Source organism: Protopterus annectens, chromosome 7.part1 (assembly GCF_019279795.1).
Source record: "Protopterus annectens isolate FY-2018-M chromosome 7.part1, PAN1.0, whole genome shotgun sequence".
In the NCBI taxonomy this organism is placed as follows: domain Eukaryota; kingdom Metazoa; phylum Chordata; order Ceratodontiformes; family Protopteridae; genus Protopterus; species Protopterus annectens.
Genome location: NC_056740.1, coordinates 342,142 through 364,439, shown reverse-complemented (window position 1 = coordinate 364,439; position 22,298 = coordinate 342,142). Strand labels below are relative to the sequence as shown.

The following is a 22,298-nucleotide window of genomic DNA, read 5'->3' as shown; positions in this document are numbered from 1 at the left end:
AATTACAAGTGCAAAAAAAAAGAAAAACTATAGAGCTACGCACACGGTTTCATAGGTGGTATTAATAATAATTACAAGTGCAAAAAAAAAAAAGAAAACCTATAGAGCTACCCACATGGCTTCATAGGTGGAATTAATAATAATTACAAGTGCAAAAAAAAAGAAAAACTATAGAGCTACGCACATGGCTTCATAGGTGAAATTAATAATTACAAGTGCAAAAAAGGAAAAACTATAGAGCTACGCACATGGCTTCATAGGTGGAATTAATAATAATTACAAGTGCAAAAAAAAGAAAAACTATAGAGCTACGCACATGGCTTCATAGGTGGAATTAATAATTACAACAAGTGCAAAAAAAAAACTATAGAGCTACGCACATGGCTTCATAGGTGGAATTAATAATTACAAGTGCAAAAAAAAGAAAAACTATAGAGCTACGCACATGACTTCATAGGTGGAATTAATAATAATTACGACACGTGCAAAAAAAAGAAAAACTATAGAGCTGCGCACATGGCTTCATAGGTGGAATTAATAATTACAAGTGCAAAAAAAGAAAAACTATAGAGCTACGCACATGGATTCATAGGTGGAATTAATAATAATTATGACAAGTGCAAAAAAAAGAAAAACTATAGAGTTATGCACATGGCTTCATAGATGGAATTAATAATAATTACAACAAGTGCAAAAAAAAGAAAAACTATAGAGCTACGCACATGGCTTCATAGGTGGAATTAATAATAATTACAACAAGTGCAAAAAAAAGAAAAAACTATAGAGCTATGCACATGGCTTCATAGGTGGAATTAATAATAATTACAAGTGTAAAAAAAAGAAAAACTATAGAGTTACGCACATGGCTTCATAGGTGGAATTAATAATAATTACTACAAGTGCAAAAAAAGAAAAACTATAGAGCTACGCACATGGCTTCATAGGTGGAATTAATAATAATTACAAGTGCAAAAAAAAAACTATAGAGCTATGCACATGGCTTCATAGGTGGAATTAATAATAATTACAAGTGCAAAAAAAAGAAAAACTATAGAGCTATGCACATAGCTTCATAGGTGGAATTAATAATAATTACAACTGCAAAAAAAGAAAAACTATAGAGCTACGCACATGACTTCATAGGTGGAATTAATAATAATTACAAATGCAAAAAAAGAAAAACTATAGAGCTACGCACATGGCTTCATAGGTGGAATTAATAATAATTATGACAAGTGCAAAAAAAGAAAAACTATGGAGCTACGCACATGGCTTCATAGGTGGAATTAATAATAATTACAAGTGCAAAAAAAAGAAAAACTATAGAGCTACGCACATGGCTTCATAGGTGGAATTAATAATAATTACAAGTGCAAAAAAAAGAAAAACTATAGAGCTATGCACATGGCTTCATAGGTGGAATTAATAATTACAAGTGCAAAAAAAGAAAAACTATAGAGCTATGCACATGGCTTCATAGGTGGAGTTAATAATAATGACGACAAGTGCAAAAGAAAGAAAAACTATAGAGTTACACACATGGCTTCATAGGTGGAATTAATAATAATTACAACAAGTGCAAAAAAAAGAAAAACTATAGAGTTACGCACATGGCTTCATAGGCGGAATTAATAATAATTACAAGTGCAAAAAAAAGAAAAACTATAGAGCTATGCACATGGCTTCATAGGTGGAATTAATAATAATTACAAGTGCAAAAAAAGAAAAACTTTAGAGCTACACACATGGCTTCATAGGTGGAATTAATAATAATTACAAGTGCAAAAAAAAGAAAAACTATAGAGCTACGCACGTGGCTTCATAGGTGGTATTAATAATAATTACAAGTGCAAAAAAAAAAGAAAACCTATAGAGCTACCCACATGGCTTCATAGGTGGAATTAATAATAATTACAAGTGCAAAAAAAAGAAAAACTATAGAGCTACGCACATGGCTTCATAGGTGAAATTAATAATTACAAGTGCAAAAAAGGAAAAACTATAGAGCTACGCAGATGGCTTCATAGATGGAATTAATAATAATTACAAATGCAAAAAAAAAGAAAAACTATAGAGCTAATCGATATAAATGTTCTCATTTTCTCTGGAGAGAGGAACAGGGTGAGGGTCACTGGCTGGCACTGCACTGTAAAGAAGGTTGTGTCGCTGGCCTGGTGGACCGGTCTGAGTCTGCAACTCTGCACTCTGCAGCTCACTGCTGCCACTGCTACACTTAACTAAAAAGTACTGTAAAAAAGTAGTAGTAGTAGTACGGAGTACAGATGGACAGCAGACTGTGTGTGTGTGTGTGTGTGTGTGTGTGTGTGTGTGTGTGTGTGTGTGTGTGTGTGTGTGTGCGCGCGTCTTTGTGCACGTGTGTCTGTGTGTTTGTGTGTGTGTGTGTGTGTGCGCGCGTGCATGTGTGTGTGTGTGCGCGTGTGTGTGCATGTGTATGCATGCGTGTGCGTGTGCGTGTGTGTGTGTGTGTGTGTGTGTGTGTGTGTGTGTGTGTGTGTGTGTGTGTGTGTGTACTATACTGTGTACGGTGATGGTCTGGACCTTGATTTTAAAACAAAAAAAAAAAAAAGAAACTTGACAGTCATCCTCCTGTCCTGATCCTGAGATCCTCTCTGCTCCACAAGTTTGTGTGTGTTGCTGGCACTGCTGATTGCTTGCTTGCTGGCTGCTGCTAGTGCTCCTAATTAAATCCTCCAGTCCAGACCAGCAAGCCAAGCAACCAGATCCATCATCCAGGCAATTGCCTAAGATCAAACTTTGAGCCAAGTCAACAAATGAATGACCAAATATAAGAAAAAAGTAAACAGACAGACTCAGTACTGTGAACACACCCCTCAAGCCCTAGCCAAATTCCGACAGGCTAGCAGTCTGCCACGAAACTGACATCTTTGTCCATGCCCCACATGTGATGGCATCAGCAACAACTTCATTCCAAAAAAAAAAATTAAAAAAAAACAACTGTGAGATTCAGGAATTGAAGGGGTTACTCATGAATTTGTGGCACCCCATTATTTTGATCTCAAAATTGGTAAATACCAAGGAATTTAGTACAGTTGAGTGGTATGTAGAGTATGCATTCTGTAAATCATACGTGGCATTTCACAGGCAGTGTCACCCAGAGTTTTTGGTTATTTCAAGTACTTGTCTAACAACACTGGTCAACACAGCAATCTCTATTTTCTGAACTTGTATTAGCAATCAGGCCATGCATATACCACATGCTTCAGTTTGTGGCTTGAACATGTCAAAAGCAAAGGGATACTTGTCCACACTACTGTAAAACACCGTAAACATGTATTATGGTATATATTGCTTTTTCTGTACCAATATCAGACTTACATTTAATAACTGTGTCTTTAAAAATCAGATCTCCTGACCAACAGTTGTTCTGCTACTGCTCAAGGTATATACTGCATTTTTAACAATATCTACACACATTTCAAATTTACTCTTTCTTTTTGGCTTCTAATACATACAGATGTTTCTGTTAAACTTTATTTTGACTCTTGTGTATCTTTCTGAAATGATTACTGCATTCATGTTCTACATCTCAGTTAATTATTTTACCGTATATCTTTGTATTTCTATAGCCATGATGCTTACACTGGTATGGTTCCTGCCAACTTATTTCTTACTAGGTACCATCTTAGGTATTTGTAAATCACTGGAATTTCCCCTTTTTGTATATCATTCTCTAGTACTTTGGGTAGTTCTTTGGTTCCTTTTACTCCAATTTCAATCTTATCTTTTGGTTTACACAGTTTCAGTTCTTCAATGATACTTTTAAGCAGTAAACTCAAACATTCAGTCAGTGTACACAGATCTAGCACTCTATCAAGTGTTATGTTAGCATCTTGTATCAGTCTAGCTGTCTCTTGGTTATGTTTGATTCCATTACTAGTTCTATCTCTTATCAAGGAATTATTCAGGATACCAAACTCACATTCTTATGCTTTGTATTTCAAGTTAGTCACATAAGTGTCAAAAGACTCCTGGACCACTTGATTTCATATAAAAAATGCAAATGCCTATCCTGACTCTGTGGCATAGAGGGATAAATTCCTGACTTAAACCCAGATTACTTGAGTTCAAACAGTGACTATGGAGTGGGAAGAATAACAATGATGGAAATGTCCATCCTGGGGTAGGGATTGGTGGTTCCAGCTGGCTGATTGCCACCATGCTAGTGAAAACTTGTGTGGTACCACCAAATAAGCATGGAATGGGGATTTGGGCTTGGCATTACCAAGCGGGTTATGGTAGCCCTCATAGAATTTAGGTGAAAGCATGCACATGCTTAATAAGGGTATAGAAGACCATGCCAGAAAATAGGAAGTAGTTAGATGCAGAAATGTCCTTAATTGTCAGGATGCTGGTGGGGCCACAAACCACCTCCATAGCTACCTGGATGATGTCCCCTCCAGTCAGCTTTTTCTGTCATTCTGTGGGTTCCCCAGTGGGAAGAGAATGACGTTTTGTGAGACTGATGGAGAAGGCTTGCTGGTCAAAAGGAACAGAAGGGGAAAGGATATAGAAAAATGCATTTTATGTAGTAGATTTTCCTTGGCTCACAATATGCTTAAAACTTTTCTTCCAAGGCAGAGGACTTTCATTCTCTTATTTCTTAAGGTTATTAAAAGTCAACTTTCTCTTCTGTGATAAGAAAGAATTGTATTTTCTCTGGTGTTTTAGCAACACCACCTGTAGTGAGATTTAATGTAAATTCTTGAATCCAAAGCTTCAAGTTCTTTAACAAAGTTCCATAAAGGTTTAACAGTGTTGACTGGTGTAATGCAGATATTTCATGCAGAATATTGAAGAAATGGAGATTAAGAATTTTGTGGTTCAATGGAAGGCAAGAAATTGTTTCATAACTAAACTAACAGTCATTTTTGAGAAATTTTGCACAAATGCAAGGACTAATAAGTGACAATGTAGTCCTCATCAAGGATGAGAACTTTCTGTCAGCAGTAATGAACTATTTTCTAATCCTGAATAAAGGAAACAGTCCAAGAAGGCTAATTAACTTGATCAACAAACTCAAAGTGAAACAAAAACCCATTAGCCAGTTCAGATGGCTAATGAAACTAAGTTACTTTATTCCTGACAACATGTCATCTCAATTCACAAAGAAGTATACACACAGTCAAGGCAGATGAAAGAAGATGTATAATACATGATGGAGAAACCTACACTTTACCACATCCTGGTTTAGCAAGCCTTGGAATACTGAAACAGGAAAATTTGTAGTTTCCTTTAGGTGAAGCTTCGTGCATTGGAACTGGTATGTTACATGTTAGCAGTTGTTTTTCTGGTTTAACAAAGTCCAAAAGAGGATGAAGGTGAATTTTTACTTATTTTCTATCTTTTCCTCTTCTCCAAGTTTGTGTGAGCTAAGGCAGATATATTATATGGAGGTGTGAAGACTTGCTCTCACATCTGGGGTGGGGGCATGAGTGGCATCCCCCTTGCAAAAAAAAATCATTTGTGTATTGTGTGTGTATGTTTGGAGTGTCACAATTTTCTTTGCGCAGTTTCCTGGGTTTAAACATTTTAGTTTTGATTAATTGAACATTATTTGAAATAATTTGCAATTAGTCGTAATAAACCAACATAATGTGCATTTCTCAGAAACTTTTACATAACTTTGCAGGTATTTAGTATGTACTACTCACTCTGATTCATTTAAAGATATATTACAATTAATACTCATGCATCATTATCAAGGGCGCCCGCAGGCAGGTGCAAGGGGGTGCACTTGCACCCCCCTGGAATCGGCTGACTAGAGCATTTCAAACAAAGTTTTTTTATTTTTGTGCGTTCTTCTTTAAGAAGATCGCGGGTAGGCATGCTGACATCATCGCTATGTGAAAGCGGGACCTTAGACGGGTTATTCGAGCGGGAACGGAAGATGGGACCCGTTCAGGTAGAGAGTGTGTGTGTGTTTGTGTGTGTGTGTGTGTGTGTGTGTGTGTGTGTGTGTGTGTGTGTGTGTGTGTGTGTGTGTGTGTGTAAAATGCCCCAGGTGTACATGGTGGTGGGTAGAGAATAAGGCTTGAACCCTGTACTGAATTCCCTACCCACCACCATTTGTAAAAATATTGCAGGATTTTCCCTCATACTTTTTCTGTTCCTCATAAAATCTGTGGTTTCTGCATTTGTGTCCTTGTTGCCTGACAGCTAAGTGTTATTATCTGGTTTTATTCTTGGCTGTCTGGAGTGTTTCTCCCTGGGCCTCTGCTAAAAAAATTAGCTTTTTTTTTTTTTCAAAGTCAGACTTTCCTGGTTAATAAATGTAAATGGACACATTTCAATATTGGACTTCCTTTCTTCAGAAAGTGTATGGTAACAAAAGCAAGCTTTTATTCTAGCAATTTTCTAAGTGTACAAGATGGATATTTGAAATGTATCCCTGTGTTTGGGACTGTATTCCCCCCATTATTGGCTTCATCCAGGTTTTGTGCTAGGGTTGAGAGTTATGGTAAGAACTGAATTCACTGAATATGTTTGGGGGCTGTATTCACCCAGTATTGGCTTTGTTCAGGTATTTATTGGCTTCATCCAGGTTTTTTGCTAATGTTGAGAGCTATGGTAAGAACTGATTTCACTGAAAATGTTTGGGGCTATATTCTCTCATTACTGGCTTTGTCCGGGTGTTATTTGCTAAGAGGTTGAGAGCTATGGTGAGAACTGAATTCACTGAATGTTTGGTGGTTGTAGTCACCCATTATTGGTTTTGTTCAGGTCTTTTGTGCTAAGAGGTTGACAGCTGTGCTATGGTGAGAACTGAATTCACTAAATGGTAAAGTTTCAGTCTTCCTCTTTCACAAAACAGCTGATTTGGCGTAGTGGTATGTTGCTTTGACTTTTGCACGGGGTCCCCTGGGTTCAAGACGTGGCAGTGAAATGTATGGTGGTAATGCAGCATTTTATTCTAGCAACTTTCAAACATTATACAAGCAATGTTTAAAATGTGTCCCTGTTGTTTGGTCTTTTGCCCCCCCCCCCCAATAAATTTCGTCTTTTTCCAGATTTCTTGTGCTGCAAAGTTCAGAGATACAGCTGAGTGTCGAGTAGATTTTACAAGGAGCTGAGAGCTGCAGGGGAGCAAAAGTTTAGTGCTGATTATGTTTACTCTGCTTGCATTGTTAATAGCACAACAGATAGTGTACTTGCTTTAGATGCTGAAGGCTGTGGGTTCTACTCCCGCAGTAGGTAAATGCATTGCTGATGCTGTATTGTGTTGTAAAGGGGGTGGATGCTGCAGTCCTTTTGGCAAAGATACCTAGTAACTATGAACCTGTAAACAGTTTGCTATCCATTCTCTATTGCGGTATTACTAGCTTTTCATTTTACTGCATGCAACAAAGGCAATTTATTCTTCAAGGGTAACGGCCACTTTATTTGTAGATTAAACAATGACATATAAAGTGTTTGCTAGCAGCAACCTCTATTAGTTACAAATTTCTTCAATGTGGATTTTACTACAGAGATTGTGTATATTTTTTACTGATACAGGTGGACTTGAGTAGACTTTATGATGGAAATGTTCTGAATTGGGCAATTTTGTCATTGGTGGATGCTTTTTGTTTCTTTGTTTACTGGAAAAATTTTCAAAACAATAAACTTAAAATGCCCTTTAACAACTGTACTGTATTGTACAAGGAATATAATGTAATACAGTCAGGAAGGTGTATCAAAGAGCATGTGTATGTTATGTTCGAGGGGCCTATGATTTTGAAGACAGCCCAGAGTTAATATTTGCAATTGGCAAAATGTATTTTCTCTGAAAGTGGGTTTCGGTGCTGTTTCAATGCATGTGAGTTTCAAGGGCAGAGAAGTATTAATGTTAGTCTATTTTCATTGAGACTGCATTGCTTTAACAGATATGTATGAGGGTTTGTGCTGTAAAATGCAAAATAAAACTTTCAAATGAAATCCTAAATCATTGCAGAAGTAAAGCAGTATGCACATTAGTGTTTATGGTAAATGGGGCAAAATAACCAAGGAATGGGACATTGGAATGGCTGCAGGGGGGGGGCTCCATTTGACCATGATTTTGTGAGGGGGTAGCAAACTCAGACAGCCCCGGTTGAACTATACCTCTCAGTTGTCCATATCTTTGCAGAATTAATAGATATTTGCTGCTTATTTTTGGTTTGTTTCTCAAAATTTGTGGTTTTCTAGCAAATCATTTAGGAATGAAGCCATTAAATGACAGACATTGAGTTTCAGATGTCATAACCTTCAGAAAAATGCATGCTAATGCAAGACTGTCTAAGTTTATACAAGAGCAATTTTAGTAGTGTTTCTATGTTCCCCAATATATTTGGCCTTGTTCAGATTTCCTGCGTTAAGAGGTTGAGAGGTACGTGCGAATCACTTTGTAGATTAGGAATATCCAAACATCTCAATTGTCCCCAATTCTGGCTCAAAATGTTGCTCTCCCCTAATAATGCCTCCTCCAAAATGGCAATTTTGGAAGAAAATGTGGAGGGTTTACAATTATAACTGTAATGATCAGTTATAGATTACCTTTATTTCAGAAATGCATGTGGATGCTCTTATTTTGTTAGCTGCTTCAAGTTAACTGTTAATATTAAAAAGGTGTCCCTTTTTTGACAGGTATTTTTCCATCACATTTTGGTCTGTTTTTCATAAAATTGTGGTTTCTGGCAAATTAGTGGCAAGTCATTAAAGACTGAAGTTAGAAAATAATGGCAGACATTTGAGTTTCAGATTTTATACCCTTCAGAAAATTTGTACTAATGCAAGATCTACCTGTTCTATTAAGTTAATAAGAGCAATATTTAAAAATTGGCCTTATTTTTGGGCCTGTGTCCCACTTCTAGTTCTATGTATGGCTTTGTCCAGATTTCTTGCTCTGAAGTTGAGAGGTAGGAGTGTCAGAGCCTTCAAATTATGACATACTTATAGCACCCCGGCCCCCATTGTAGTGGCTCGGGATGTGTCCAAGGAAGGCAAGAAGCAGTTATGCAGTAAGTGTGCAGAGTATTCCCCCATCCAAGGTAGATCACAAATATGACCGTGGCTTTTCATCTGTCCTTGATTTTGCAAAATGTTCTGGTTTTCTATCAGATTTTTATACTGTTGATTTATGCTTCTTATTATTCAGGAACTGCATGCTATCACAGTGTCCTGTTGCTCTGTTTAAGTAGCCATGGTTTAATGAACATCAGGTAAGCTTGTCGGAGATTGTAAGATGCAAGTAAGCTTTAGTAAGCTTGTCGGACATTGTAAGATGCAAGTAAGCTTTAGTAAGCATATTGTTAAAGAACTGCTAACATTGAAAGCCTTTTCGTTGTTGCCATGCAGAGAATATTTACATAGCTAGATAATGTATAAGCCTTGGGAATTGAAATGCATATGACAGTATTTGTAATAAAAGGACAGGATTACAGTATTTTCAGAAGCTCATTACATTTTATTGGAGACCAGTGTCTTATAGCAGTGTCTGTGTGTTAGTACACTTGTAGTTGGGTGGCTTTAATGGTATATGGTAAATAAGCATTGCTACCTTACTTAAAAGCCAAGCCCTGCAACAACTAGCTCCACAATGAAGTCAAAACACAATAGCTCTGGTGGGTAAATGTACTCTGTAGTAATCAAAAAAAGGCAAATGTTTGAAATGACTACAGCTTATGTGCAAGCACAATAGGTAGTGATGAAACAATGCTCTGCTAAAAATGCTTTAATGCTCCACATTGCTGAGCTGCAATCACTAGCTACCAGGATTTCACCCACTTCAGATCAAGCACTGTGCCGTTCAGTGCAACCTTCCCAGAACTAATTCAAGTCTGACCAGAATTATTTGGTGTGTGTATAAGAGGGAGATAGCATACCCCTCAGCTGTCCAGATTTTTGCCCCATATTCCTCTTAAAAAGGATTGAAGTTGCTAAATAATGAGACATTTCAGTTTTAGATGTCATGTCATTTAGAAAAATGCATACTAACACAAATGCTGTTACTCTTGCAATTTTCTGAGAGCCATATTTATAATTTGTCCCTATTTATTTTAGGCTTTGTCAAGATTTCTTGCACTAAGGGTGAAGCCTTGAGGGGTGTGGTATCTTTGTAAGAGAGAGAGAAAGTGAAATGCCCAAGTTAGAGTTAGCAGGTGGAATTTTCAAGTGCATTTTCAAGGAACTGTGAGTTTTAAGGAAGCGAAGTTCACTGCTGCTCATGCCAAGTCTATTTACAATGTGCAACCATTTTGTTTAGCAAATGGTATCTCTATTGTGGTATAAAGTTTTAAAGCTATGTTAGTAGCACCACAAGTAGAATATTTGCATCTTAATGTAAAGGCTTGAGGTTCTATTCCTACAGCATATACATTTGTATGCTGCAGTCCTCAGGATGTCCTCCTTTGGATGAGATGCCTAATAACTATGAACCTGTTTTTCAGCTTGTCATCCATTTTCTATTGCAATATACCAGATTACCATTTTTTTAATTTAACCTAGGCAATTTATTCTTTGACGGCAGCAGGCACTGAATTTGTAGATGAAACACTGAAATATACAAGTGTTGCTGTATAATACAAGGGATATAATTCAATTATATATTATAATTAATACAATCAGGTAAATCAAATAACTTTTGCATGGCCCTAACGGTGTGCAAGGAGCCTATTGCTTGAAAACAGTTCAAAGGTAAATAACCTGCCACTGGCCAGATGCATTTTCTTTGAATGTGGGTTTCAATGCCGTTTCATTGAATGTGAGTTTCAAAAGTAGAGAAGCTTTAATGCCAAGTCTGTTTTCATTGCAAGACTATTGCTTTGTTTAGGTTTAGTAAATGTCTCAGTGTTTGGGCTATAATGTTTGAAATAAAAGTTGTAAATTTAAATCCAACTGCCTGTAATCATTGTAGAACTAAAGCATAACACAGTATGCACACAGATTTGAACAGTGTCTACAGTAAATGGGGAGAAATAGCCAAGTAATGGGACACTGGAATGGCTGTGTGGGTGGGGCTTGGGTGGGTGGACTTGGGCGGGGCTGTGTTGGCAGGGGGCGGGGTGAGCTATGTGGGTGGGGCTCTGGGTTTGCACCCCGCTGCAAAAAATCCTGCGGGCTCCCTTGATCATTATATATGTGATAACTGCAGCACCTCTAAACAAAACTGAAAACATTAGATCCTCTGCCTGCCAATATTTAATGCAGCTTCATACTTAGTCAGTAATCACCTTTAGGAACTTGTTACAGACAATATGTAATGATGATAAACAGAGCTACAGTGAAAGGCAACAGTAATCACAGTATATGAAAGGAGCATTACTTCAGACCATCATAACTATGTACCTACAAGTCTTGTGTGCATACTCCGCAAAGGAAAGGAGCTAATTCGAAGGGATATTGAGGATTTGCTTCTCCAAGACATTCACCAATCTGAATTTGTTAAAGAAGATCATATCTAATGACTCTAGAATATTTTTGAAGAATTTGCATTGTATGAAAGCCTCACAATAATCACAGCCTACATGGACTTGGCTAATGGTTTTGACACTATGCTCAGAAAGGTACCATTGATAAGATTAGCATACTAAATTAAATGGGTAAATTAATCACTGGGTCAAATAGTGGTTTGGTAATAATATACAAGACTATGTAGGAGGAATCTAATGGACTCTGTTTAAGTGACTAGATGTACTCCGCAGGGTTCTTAACAAATTCCCTACTTTTTGAAATATTTTTTTTTCTGATCTTATGACAGCGAAAGAAATCTGGATTACTAAAATATGCAAATAAATGCAAACTTGTTAATACAGTCACCTCTCCTGTTGAAACAAGAGTACTACAGAAAGGGGTTGGTAAAATATGCTCCTGGCACTAGACACTGAGGTTTTTCTGTATTAAGTATTGTCAAATGTAGGGAATAACAAACTGAATGAAACTATAAAACAGAGGGATATCAGTTGAAAACTGACTGTGATATTAGAGAGATTGACGTCCTGGTAGCAACAAATTCAACCTACCAAAATTTGCTCACAGCAGTTTCAAAAATGTCTGTCTTTGTGGTTTCTTGAGCTGTGGTTCCTCAGACATCACTTGCTTGCTATTACTGAAGTAAAACAGTGATTGCGTGAGTTTGTCATGCATTGTTTTGGGGGGTTTCTCCTTTCCTCAGTGTTGTGCTGTTATGGAGTTGGTATTTATATATGTTTGGGGGTGTGCATGTGGGGTGTTAGATCCCATTAAAAATGTTTTTGATCCTTTGCAATAAATGGCACAAACATTCTTCCATTTATTATGATCATGGAAGTGATTTCTAAGCAATCACATTCCAATCTTTCATAGTGGAAGAAGAAAAACCATATGGACTTATGATAATTAAAGGCATGTGTGCTCAAAATGGGAAGCTGTTTTTTCCCTGTAAACATCATTAATTCACCCTCATCATGAAATGCAGAGCTGTACTCTACAGTTTCAAAAGAAAACACAATTTAGATAAGGTACTTTTAACAAAGAAAATATCCAAGTTAGAAAAAATGGGCTTGTTTAGAAGGACCAGAATAACTTTCTCTGTGGTGCATAGACCCCTATGAAGTGATCTCATCTTGCTTACAAAGTAATACATTACCCAGTTTTATTTCACAACCTATGACTCTAGTACATAACATATGGAGATAAAACTAGATCTGGTAATATAATGCAAAAAAGTAATATTGATAATACTAAAAAAAAAAAAAAAAAAAAAAAGTTACTACATTTACACTGCGGCTGCCAAAACTTTAGAACAGACTTCTGAAATAGATTAAACAATGTAGATTACTAACCAGTTTCAAAAACAAATGTTGCACATATGAATGCTAAAAATATTCACACAGAATAACTGCTGTCAAAATTCTTTAAGGCTAGTATGGCTAACTTTCATAATGCAAACTGAGAGTCTATGGAGCTATGAAAAGACCTCATCCTGTGCTGTAACATAGACAACTGTGACCAAACAGAAACATAGTAGCAGGCGGTCCTTGGCAATGGCAGCCATAGAAGTCAAACACATTAAAAAAATAAGGGACATGTCTTATTTTGATTATTTGGTTTAGAACCTCTTTGTTTATTGTCTTGACTCAAGAGCTCAATAAATTCAGTGACATGTCCAGGACAAACATTTTACAGGTAGGAGTTAGTGAGAGTCAAACCCATATTTCCAGTATTGCAACCTCATTCCAGCCTTGTATACATAAGGACATATTGTCAGCTACCTCTTAGCACAAGCTGAGCCCTCCTACTCCTCCCCATTCCTTATTATGGTCATTGTTTCTTTTTCATACTGAGTGACTGATAAATAACAACTTGCCTTCCCATGGAAGAGGCAAGCCTTCCTGTTCAGTGCACCAAGCAGTTTAAAGCTCAGTCTGATGGAGGGCAGCATACCACAATATAAATAAAAGTGTTGTTAGATACCCTGAAAAGTAACAGTAGACCATGCATATGTGATAAATTTAAGGCAAGATCTGTGACTAATTTCCTGACCCATGAATGCTGCAGCTTTTAACGTGTGGAGCAGACAGGCCATGTTCGGGTCCCTCTGAAGGGATGTTGCATGGGAGAACAGCCAGCACTGGTGCAATGCAGTACATGAGTCTTACAGCATATCCTTCCATCCATCCGCAAACCCATTTTTCCCACTTTTGCACATGGGGTCAGAGTGTCACTTCAGCATTGACAATCATGTAGAGCCAAGGTTTACAGCACCATTTGGCTAGCCCTACAACAGCAGTTCTTCCACACGGTACACTTGCATGCCAGTCAGACCTATGGCCAGTTTACAGCATCCAGTCTTCCTACTACATGTCTTTGGAATGTGGGAGGAAACCAGAGCACCAGGAGAAAATCCACATGAACACAGGGAGGACATGCAGACTTTGGACAAAAAACAACTCTTACAGCATACATTTCATCAAAATAGAATCTGATGTATATGTACTTATCCCTGAATTGTTTACCAACTAAAATCACCATAACACAGCAGGAAGTCTCATAAATTAAAATAAAATATCAGAGACGTAATTCAAAGAAGCAAATAGCTAATTACTGGGTGTTTGCTTCTAGAACTTCAGTTTTTTTTCATCCCATGTAGGACATTGTTATATTTATGATTTTTTTTGTTGCAACATACCCCCTGAATATGAGTGAAACAGTATTAGAGACCTGCTGTTCCTCTCTTTGAAGCTCCCCTCCCTTGATTATGTTATTTAAACTACTTTTTGAAACTGTATTGTTTCATGAAACTGCTTATACCTTATTATCATCTTTCATTAATTTGTAAAGCGTTTTTTATTATTAGTGTTATTATTTTTTTTTTACTGACAATTGACAGATTTATTGTTTGCACTGGCCTGCACTGATGTGAGCGTGTTGAACTGGAGTATGTAAAACTAAATACTGTTCATCTTGCAAGACTGATAGCTGTGGCTTAGCCAATTGTTTCTTAGCTTGGCAGACAGCTTCGGAAGGAAAGGGACATGACTAAATGAAAAAAATAAAAAAAAAACTTTAAAACCCACAAAAAACTAAATGTAGCAGTGACATAAAGCTTATAAGGCTTGACAAGAGCAGCCTGTCTTGCCTGCCTGATGAGTTCAGTGAACGGTGATCTTCCTGGACTGGTTGCTAGGAGACAGGCAAGTATATATGCTGCAAATGAAGATGAACAGAAAGAGCACCCCATGTGTTCAGATGTCCAGTGTTTCTCTATTGTAAGCATCATTAATAGTGCACTGTTAGACCAGCTTGCCCATGGCCTGGCATTTGAACTTTGATGGAAATAGTAGTAAATATAGCATTCCTGAAAAAAAAAAGTGGCTGGATGGAAAAAAAACAGTAACTAAACATGGGAATAATGGGGCTGTTTAGAGTGAAAGCTCACTTGAACAGAGCAGTTCACTGCAAGAACTTAAGTCTCTTTCCATGAAACAAAGTGATATAAATAACTCAGCATTAATTCTGACAAAGGCACTCTTAATCTTAAGTTTCACCAAATAAGCTAAAACTAAAAGGAGCAAAGTAAATGGCCATGAATGATGGTGGGAAATAGCAGTAAAAATAAAGAGTAAACTGTGCATCCTTTAGTGCTGGTATTATCTACAATAAATACTGGATTAAAGTATATCATGTGGGTTTCTCAGTTATAACAGAACCCTAGATGACTGCATTGCCCAGCCATAAATGTGTTAAGACTTTTAGAACAAAAGACCTGGTTGTAGGACTAGTAAGAGCATGTTACTGTTTGTATTGAGATGCCTGGTATCAGTCTTGTTGTATCTTCTCTTAACAGGACTAGTCATGAGCTCATCTAACTATCTTTTAAGTGTGTAATAAAGTCTGATATTAAATTAGTTACAGGACTTCTTTATTAACCCTACTGTCACCCAAACATCAGCACCCTGAATAACTCTAGACATTAAACGAAAGTTTATGAGCAAGAAAAGGGTCTGATCCACTTTCAGAATATTAACCTGCCACTCCAATTGTCGCACCCATTATGCTAGTAGATGGGCATATATAGAGAAGATACAAAGTAAAAGTATCCTATCTAAAAAAAAATTGCCAGACATAGCTTCACGACAATCTCAGGTGCTTCTGGCAGGAAACAAGCAATCAGGCTGGAAGAATAATGTTTTCTTCTATCAGTCTTAATGAAGTCATAATATCACCTCACCTGCTTCAGTAGCAAATATTTTAACTCTTTTTTTTTTTTATTTCTGTACTGGCATGGATGAAAGTAACCACAAGCTTCCTACAGGGCTGTGTGATGGGTGCCTCCAAGGTTTAGTACCACTTTCCCCATTATTTAAGTAAATTATATAAAGATATGAAGTGAACAAAAAGTAAAAAAAAAACAAAAAAAAAAACTTTAGGATATGCCTTAGCTTGCTTTAACTGACTCATGCTATGGTTTTATATGTTGGTGTCATTGAGATGACTGAATTGTGCAATCATTGCACAGAAAAAAAGCCAGCTTATTGAAAAATCAGTTGATTGAATGTGCAAGGTTGTTTTCTGTGCAAAATCACAAATAGAGGGGATCAGAGAATTTGCTATTTTCCCACTAAAGAACAATATCAGAGTTGGTATATATAATTATCAGGTGTTCTGGAGGTTAAGGGGGGCATGAATCCTGCAAATAATACTGTTTTTGTGAGGATCTTTATTATTTTTATTTTTTTATTATTTTTTGATGAAGTGAAGACTGAGGAGTTTTCCTCACTTGTTTCTGAAGTTCAGTATTCTGAGTGTACAATATAGTGATATACACTTTATGTATACATACATACATACATACATATATTTCAAGCGCAGGTATTGATGCCCTTCTAGCCTGCCAGTATACCAGAACAGTTGTTCCCATAATGTGCCCCAACTGCTCTTAAAATGTCTAAACCAGTGCTTTCTTTAATGTAATTTGGTAGTCTATTCCATTCATCAGTTGCTCTCTTAGGGAACCACTTGGTGCACTTCTCATTCCTATAGAATCTTCTACATAAGTTGTCTGGTGAATCTCTACTACTTTTTTGATAACCCCAAACATTCCTAGAGGTAGTTGTCTCTAAATGTCCTGTATACCAGAATAAGGTCTCATCTTAAATATCTGTATGAGACACTGTACAAGTTCAGACGTTTGTCTTTCATAATGACTTAAATTTTCCCATCCATGAATACCTATGGTATATTTCCGCTGTACTGTTTCCAGTTTGCTTGTTTTCCTATAAGGTTTCCATATTGTTATTCCATATTGGGTTTAATGTAACTAGCAAACAATGAATTAATTATTTATGATTTCCTGGACTTTATAAATCTTTTTTTCTACAACCTATAGCTCTATAGCTATCATTAATCAATTGGTTGATATGATTAGAAAACATCAAAGCTGGATCTACCAATGCACACAGATCCTTAAATGAATCTACAGTTTCAGTCACTGTGTGCTGTATTAAAATTCACCTTTCACTGTATGTCTCTTAAATCTCATATACTTAGTTTTTGATGTATTTATCAGCATATTATTCTCCTGTGCCCATATGGTCAATTTAGTCAAGCTCTTTTGCAGACATGCCCTATCTGTAACACATGTAGTCAGTTTACTCACTTTCCAGATAACTGCATGCAAACTGTAGAATACTGCAGATGAAAAAGATAGATCTGAAAGATACAGTCTAAACAATTATGGTGCCTAGGACAGAGCACTGTGGGATACCCTGACTGTAACCAAGAATTTCACCTGTTCTGAAATAAAAGAATAATCAAAACCAGTTACCACAGAATTCAAAGAGAAATTAAATTAAATTCTAAGAGAAAAGTAACATGAATAATATACAATGAAATATTAAATTAAGTACAGTAAAGTTGTTGCTCTGACCATACAAATTGTGAGTCACACAAAAGCTGAAACTTCTTTACATTGTGCAAATGTGCGTAGTAGCTTCTGCTCACTATTGCTCACAGTTGCACCTCTTCTTAAAATAAAAAAAATTCACTAAATCACAAACCAAGACAGGATTGTTTAGATAAACTCTTGTTGTCCTCTCTGCAGTCTGTGTGAACTTATAGCTGACTAGGCCCCTTGGGATGGCTGTAGTTTGCCTGTGTAAAACCTATCAATTTCTAAGAAGTAATAGTGAAAATTAAAGATAAAACAACAAAATATAAATCAAAGTAAATCTTTCTGTCTACAAGTTATCCCTTCTTTCATATAAACAGTGAAAAATAGTGTATAGAAATAAAAAGTTCTCTTACCAAGCTGTTCCACAGTCACAAACCAATACATGATTGTTTAAATAAGCTCTGTATAGCTATATCTGTCTATATAAAGATATAGATATAGGTATAGGTATTTAGATATAGCTATAGATATATTTACCATATAATTTATCAAGTTTTTTAACTTGTTGAATGTTGTTTATGATGTCAGAAGTGGTCAAATATAATATTTGTCTAATGTGCAGTACAGAATGATTGGTAGGTAGGAGCGAATGGTAGTACCAAACCTTTCATTTATAATAAAATCTTCAGCACTGAGGGTGTTGAAGTTAGTTCTAAAATGCTCCTCAGACCATATATATATATATATATATGCCCCAACCCTCCATCTTAATTCAGTTCTTAACAATATTGTTATTACAGTATAGTCTTGGCCAGTTAGAGAGTGTTGAACATATGCAAGAAAAATCAAACTGAATCTGACGGGGATCCAGATCATTGGATATACATAACCTATGTTTAAACTTTTCATCCCCCTTTACATGTTATACCTCTTGGGGGGTAGTGCCTAGTTTCTGTCTTGAGTTACCCTCATATAATTTTCTGAATCCCTTGCTAAAAGTACAGAAAATTAAAACTGTTTTATACACAGGAAACCAGAATGGCTGACCAATGTACTGATGGAACTAATAATTTAAAGAAGTAGTACCCTTTTTCAGAACCGAAGAGTTTCTGAGGAAGAATTTTGCAATATCATTCCCCAAACTCTACAGATTTTGTACAGTGTCTTTGATAATATGTTTATTTATTTCCATTTTTTTTGTCAGTCTCAGTTTTTCAAACTTATGTTTCTGAGTAGTATCCCACAATCCTGCTGGAAGTGGAAAACGGTGTGTGCTATTAAGTAATCAGATTTTATGTTAATTATGTGCCCTGATTTTTGACTGGCTGTACCCAGATTCTAAGAGCCTTTGTACCTACTTTCATAATCTGCAAGTTGAGAAGTATGTTAGGATCTCTGTTTTATGTGCTAACATCTATATGTATTCCTGGATATTTAATCTCTCCTAATTTGCTACTCAGACTATGAACAATGCACAGTAGAAGTTTCACTGTTCTTTCAGGTTATCTGATTATAGCAGCATTTGAATTGAACTGACTGGACAAAACCAAGTCACTGATATTTATTTATTTATTTGTACCAAATTTCGTATTTAAAACACTAAAATGAAATGTGTTTTTTCTACTGGCTCTGGAGTGCAGAATGATCAAAATCTCATTATGATCCAGATAGTATTTTCAAATAGCAGATTGGGTGCTGGGACACATGGGAGGTAGGGAGCAGATGGGGTGGAGTGAGTGGGATTTGCTGCCTTACCCATTCTAGACAGAGGGAGATGGTGGTCCCTGTCAGATCAAACTGCTGTCATGCATGTGGAGGCTTGCACATTGCCAGTAAATAAAGTAACATGAGATGCATGCTTTGTTATCCCCAGGCAGTGATGGTAGGCCTCAAGGTCATGTGCGGGAGCATGCACTCATACACACACACACACACACACACACACACACACACACACACACACACACACACACACACACACACACACACACACATAGGGACGGTATCAGATGCCTCACCTGTGATGGATGTGATAGAGGTACACACATTTAGTATCATGGGTGGGGTTGGGGTCAAAATTAACTCCCTTGTTGAAATGATACTGGTAAAAAAATAAGAAAGTTTGTGTTCACTAACAGAAAACACAAAGACTCTGGAGCATAGACCATTTTATTGGACTGAGATACATTTGGCAATACCGTATGCTTCCAGGCTAGCAAGAGCTCTTTGTTGAAAGTTATTAAGTTACTGACATTAGGTACACTGTTTAAATATCCACTTGTGCCTAGAAATGGAAGTACATAATTTCTTACTTACTGGCTAAAAAAGACACTTGAAAAATGCCAGTGTGAAAATAAAGTGTACAACTCGAATGCTTAGTATGACAACTAGACCTGTGGGACAGACATAGTGTGTGTGTGTGTGTGTGTGTGTGTGTGTGTGTGTGTGTGTGTGTGTGTGTGTGTGTGTGTGTGTGTGTGTGTGTGTGTGTGTGTATCTCTATGAATCAGTGTTTGTGTGAGTATATGAGTCTAAAGACCTAGTTTTGGTCTGCCATAAATCTAAGGGTTCTCTCTGCATATTACATTACAGTCAGTGTTCATTTAGCAGAGAAGGTAACAGCTCAAAACACTGTTGTGACACTTAATGAAAAAATAAATAACAATAGAACAGATGTGGAGAGGGAGATTAGTTAAATACAGAGAAAGGAATCAATTAGTTGTAATTTGTTACTATGTCTAAACAAGCAAGCTTTGTGAGATAAATATTTTGGTTAATAGAAAATGAGAGTTTACAATAATGTTCACTTCATGGTGAAGTGACATGTTATGAAAAAGGTAGGGAACTCCCAAGAAAATAACATGTTTGGTTACAATGTATGGCTGTGCCGTTAAGATACTATACAGGCTGTGATTTAGCTAACTGAAAGAAAGAGTGAGAGACCGAGAGAAAGAGCAAGAGAAATATAAGATAAAACATGCGTTGTCCTGTCAGTCTAATGTTCTGACAGATACCTACAAAGGGCAACAATGCTAAACACAGTTTTGTTGTTCTGTTAGTGCCTCTTAAGCTTATGGCTATTAGTATTTATATAATGCCATCTCAGCAAAGACAAGAAACGTGCACGCTGATTGACCAATCCATTCAGTGTGTACATTGTAAATCCAGCATAACCAAAGTAAAAAGTTTGGTCACTACCATATACACTGTGTAAAAAAAACAATACATTCAGCCGTTTCGTTATCACCAGCAATGTATCTAAACACCTACCTTCAGCAGTAGCACCCATGATTCTACTCTCCCTGATTCTACATACTACATGCGGCGCCAGCACTAAGATAAACTACAATTACCTCTCCATGCCGAAAAATAAGACATTCAAGCAGCTCAGTCCACAAACAGCAGTGACAATAATTACTGCCAACAGTAAATCGTTTACTCAGCCAGTTAGCTACAATTTCAGCTGTAAAATCCATAACAGCTTAACTGCCTACTAGCAGAAGTTCTTCCATAACAACCACGACCACTCAGAACCAGGGGGGTGGGGGTGGGGAGTACTGCTCTCTAAGCCTCACCAACTAGATTTCCTTGTTTTTATTCTCCACATATAAATAAAGTACACCAGAATTGTGACATAACTATAAATTATTAAAATATAATTGCACTCTGATGGTCTCCCTGCAGATATTCCTTTCAACAGTACTTAAACTCTATTTTACCCAGCAAGTCAGAAACAATACAGAAATATAAAAGAAATTACAAGAAGACAAACCAAAAGCTTTAAAACTACATCTACTTATATAATTATTTCCTAACATCTCTGAAAAATTAATAATAACTTATGTTTAAATTAAAAGACAAATTAACAATAAACACAAAGTGAAAGTGTGGACTACTTTATCTCACAAAAAGTGGGCGAATATAAAGTAAACCAAGCAAAAACCTAAATAACAACAACACAAAGGTAACACAACACAAAACTAACAGCATTGTATAATAGCAATAACCCACGGCTGGGTGTGGGTAATGCTGGATTTACCCACACCCAGCCGTGGGTTATTGCTGTATTTGAGTACAATGTTACTTTATGTTGTAACAACTACTCTCTTGGCATGAATAAAATGCAATTGCCAGAACATAAACCCCAGTAATCTTACAGTTAGAATTAATTTACTGAGATCGGCAGCAGTTTGGATTCAGTGTAACTTCATTATAAAATCATGCATTACCAAAATAAGAAGCATTCATCTTCCAATAGTGCACCTTATTTGTGACTGATATTAGGGACCTGGGGGGGGGGATTCTTAAGTGCTGTTGTGTCTCATAAAACCAATATCCAGGTTCAGTGTACTGATTGTCAGACTGGACAACTGAATGAGCTTAATCTCCATTGTTTTTCTTTCCATAGGTATATGGAAATATCCTTGAAAACTAGAACTGACATGTCTGCTAGAATGTGCTGCCATAGGATTCTCAGTCATTTTGCATATAACTGGGGGCTTTCATCCTATTTCTGTGTGTCTGGCCTGACTCTCCTATATAACCTATTTCTAGATACTTCTAGCATTTGATTAGATAAGTCATCATTTTGAAAATGCTTGTAAAGAAACCCTGTCCTTAGAAGCTTCTGTACTGTAAACTTCTAAGTTGGAAGCTGTAGAAATCATGTGACATGTTTTGCATCTTGAATAGTTGCAGAGTTTTGTTTCTTTTTGAACTGTTTGTCCTGGTCTCAGTCTGCTTCTGACAAAAAGATTCTTTATATTCAGTGAATGTTTAAAATAGCAGTGGTGGAAGCACTTGAAAATGTTTCTCAGATTGCCATTGTCTCATAACATTAGTTGGAGGTTCCTTACAATTTTGTAGAACAGTCAATAAGACCTTTACTTTCCATAAAATATGTTAAAAAGCATTTGTCTTTTGAATATTA

At 36.7% G+C, this 22,298-nt stretch overlaps 1 protein-coding gene across 1 annotated transcript in view; it reads left to right on the top strand.

Moving 5' to 3' along the window:
* Positions 1–22,298, top strand: part of LOC122807520 (collagen alpha-1(VII) chain-like) — a gene marked incomplete at its 3' end in the record, with an annotated part of 926,266 nt that overhangs the window by 570,298 nt on the left and 333,670 nt on the right. The window lies entirely within an intron of this gene.